The following is a 3,760-nucleotide window of genomic DNA, read 5'->3' on the forward strand; positions in this document are numbered from 1 at the left end:
AAAGTCACGCAATTTATGGACATGACAGTCACTTATGTTATGGACAAATAAGTCACACAAGTTATGGACATGACAGTCACACAAGTTATGGACATGACAGTTTCATAGTTTAATAAAATTAAAGTCACGCAATTTATGGACATGACAGTCACTTATGTTTTGGACAAATAAGTCACACAAGTTATGGACATGGCAGTCACACAAGATATGGACATGACAGTTTCATAGTTTAATAAAATTAAAGTCACGCAATTTATGGGCATGACAGTCACTTATGTTATGGACAAATAAGTCACACAAGTTATGGACATGATAGTCACACAAGTTATGGACATTACAGTTTCATAGTTTAATAAAATTAAAGTCATACAATTTATGGACATGACAGTCACTTATGTTATGGACAAATAAGTCACACAAGTTATGGACATGACAGTCACACAAGTTATGGACATGACAGTTTCATATTTTAATAAAATTAAAGTCACGCAATTTATGGACATGACAGTCACTTATGTTATGGACAAAGAAGTCACACAAGTTATGGACATGACAGTCACACAAGTTATGGACATTCCAGTTAATTAGATTATTAATATTAAAGTCACGCAATTTATGGACATGACTGTCACTTATGTTATGGACAATTAAGTCACACAACTTACGGATATGACAGTCACACAAGTTATGGACATGACAGTTACTTAGATTATTGACATTAAAGTCTCACAATTTATGGACTTGGCAGTCACTTAGGTTATGGACAGTTAAGTCACACAACTTTCGGACATTATAGTCACACAAGTTATGGACATGACAGTTGCTAGATTGTTATTAAAGACACATTAGCAATAGGGATAAAAGACACTAGTGATGTAGTTCATGTACACAAATCATGCCTATTAATGACACAAAAAGTCATATAATCAAATAAAAAAAATATTTCATTTCAGTGGCTTTACAGAAATAACCAAAGAACTTGGAGACCTTCTTAAATGATGTAGAGTTTACACTGAAGGAGGGGTTCTTAAAGGTATGAAAACATAAACTTTTGTTGATACATTAATATTTCTGTTACTTGCCTTTTAAATATGTTCAGTATTACAAACTGACTAAAATAAATTGAAAATCCATAACATTTACTGCAAAGTAACACGTTTTCAACTATTCATTTTACTTTGATTTCAATTAAAAATGTGTGTACAAACATATTAACAATTTTGGCTTTACCTATACACATAATGTAGTAGTGTTTTTGATTTTATAATTCATTAGTCTGCACATCATTGACCGAAACTCTGGCATTTTATTATTTTTTGTTAATGATTTTATCCCTTCAAATCAGGATGTAGGTCAAGATACATCACCCACAGCCAGTAAATAGGTGTGCTCATCAACAGGTCAAGATACATCGCCCACAGCTGGTCAGGAGGTGTGCTCATCGGCAGGTCAAGATACATCACCCACAGCTAGTCAAGATGTGTGGCCATCAGCACATCAAGATACATTCCCTACAGCCAGTCAAGAGGTTTGCTCATCAGAACGTCAAGATACATCACACACAGCCAGTCAGGAGGTGAACCTTAGGAAATACACTGCAACATTAAGCCAGGTAAAGATTATATCTCGTACTTTGTGGGTTTGGAACTCAAATAAATTTAAAAGTGGATTATTATGCCCGGCCCCGGATCGAACGATCAGGGGTATATTGTTTTTGGCCTGTCTGTCTGTCATTCTGTTGAAAACTTTAACCTTGGTTAAACTTTTGCAATAATGAATAACTTTTGTAATATTGAAGATAACAACTTGATCAAATATATGGCTTCAAAGCGTCGTTGAAACTTTAACCTTGCTCTTACTTTTTCAAATGGCTTTCTAAGATCTCACTACTACTTTTCAGCTCACCTGATTACAAAATGCTCATTGTGAGCGTAGAGAAAACTCCTTTTTCTGATAGAGCAAGAACTAGGGGTTAGATATTTGATGTGAATCTTGTCTATCAGAAAATCTGTAGCTTTTTGGTCATGTTTTGGAAATTTATGCTGAACAAGCTCATCTGAGAAGAACAAAATAGCAGAATCTTCGGTGTCCTATTGATTTAATTATCGCCACTGTAGTGTGTGTTGTCAGAAAAAAGGACTATATTTTTTGTAATAAGTTTTGAATTAGTGTTGCTTGCTTCTATTTGAATAATATTATTTTTAACTTTTTCAGAAGCATGGACGAAGATGACCACACTATATCAGATGAGGATGAAGAGGAATTTGAGGGAAAGAGAAAAAGGAAGCCCCCCAAAAAGGCTGCAAAACGTCAGAAATTCACAGAGGTAGAAACAGAGGAAATAAAAACTTACTTTAGTGAATATCTAAAAAGTGGAATTTGTCGGCGGAAACCGCAGGTTGAACATGCCAAACAGAAAAGTCGTAAAAAAAATGGGCACATTTGGAAAAGGTCAAGCAACAAGATAATTAAGAAAATTAGTGCAATGAATCATAAGAAAAAATAAAAACACGTTGTTTACTACCGGTACTCGGATGGAACATTATAAGAATACCTCCGAGAGACATTGAAAAGTTCATGCGACAGTGACTTGGCAAATATGGGTGATGTTTGTATGCAAGTGGTAATTTTTGCGTGAGCATTTTATTTGTTGAATTGAAACTTTACCATGTATATGTTTAAAGGTGGAAAAGAATGTGGTATATTATCAACCGTTAAAAATGCTTATACTAAAGCTTAGATACAATATTTTCCTGTTTGCTTCATCAATGCTTTTGAAATGTACCTTATTTATTTTCTTATATACCTGATTTCAGTTTACAAATAATTATAAGTAAAGTTTAAGGTATAGAATAAAAACACATGTTATGAACATAAGGTCACAAATGAATTTTAGAATCAAGCTCTACTTGTCACTACTTAGGAAGAAACATTTTTCAAAATAGATTCTTTTTTCTCCTGTGGTTTTTGATATTAAAAAAAAAGGAGATTGTGTGTCCTTTCCAAAAGTCGCTAATAATATGCAACTTAAGCTGCCATATGTATGGTCCAAACTTGAAGAAAATGTTTTTGCAAGACCAATATGGCATCTGGGTCATGTGGGTCCAAAAGCTAGAATGTGTGCAAAAATTTACAAAAATAATTGTAAATATGCTTGAAGACACATTTTTGATCCATTTTTTTAAAGATAATATTAAGTTTGACAAATCTTAAGGAAACTTTGTCTTAAGAAAGAGTTGTCTAGACATTTTTAGTTTGAAATTGTTATTACAAAATACATATGCACACACCCTAAGCATGTTTTTTGTTTTACAGTTACTGGTTTGTAATATTTAAAAAGGACGAGGCAGTTGAATAAAACACTGACAATTAGTTTTTTCTGATGGGAATGTTTACCAGTATGATTGGAATAATTTTTGTCATGCCGCTGGCAGTGAGCTCGATATAGTTACCACAATGGCACTTGCGTGTCTGTATGTTAGTTGGTTTAGGTTTTCGGTCAGGATTGCTTGTCCAGGCTGTATCGCTCTTATGCATTGACACTTTTTTTAAATAACTTTGCATAATTGTTAAACACCATGAGCCGCTGTGCAACACAAAAGATCCAGGTCTCTAGCTCAAAGGTCAAGGTCACACTTCAAATATCGTCAAATATAAATCCGCTGTATGTGTTCTGCGAGTTTGAAAGTCCCACTACACAAAAAAGCCACATGTCCAACACGCGGGTGTATGCGCATGCGTCGATTAGAAAGCCTGGTGT

General features: G+C 34.2%; 1 long non-coding RNA gene across 1 annotated transcript; it reads left to right on the forward strand.

Annotated features, from left to right (window-relative positions):
• Positions 1 to 901: 901 nt before the first annotated feature.
• Positions 902 to 2,436, forward strand: LOC127857724 (uncharacterized). Its single transcript, XR_008038582.1, has 3 exons — positions 902 to 1,033; positions 1,346 to 1,612; positions 2,215 to 2,436. It is a non-coding gene; the product is annotated as an uncharacterized LOC127857724 (long non-coding RNA).
• The last annotated feature ends 1,324 nt before the right edge of the window (positions 2,437 to 3,760 follow it).

The sequence above is a fragment of the Dreissena polymorpha genome, chromosome 14 (genome assembly GCF_020536995.1).
Source record: "Dreissena polymorpha isolate Duluth1 chromosome 14, UMN_Dpol_1.0, whole genome shotgun sequence".
NCBI classification, from domain to species: Eukaryota; Metazoa; Mollusca; class Bivalvia; order Myida; family Dreissenidae; genus Dreissena; species Dreissena polymorpha.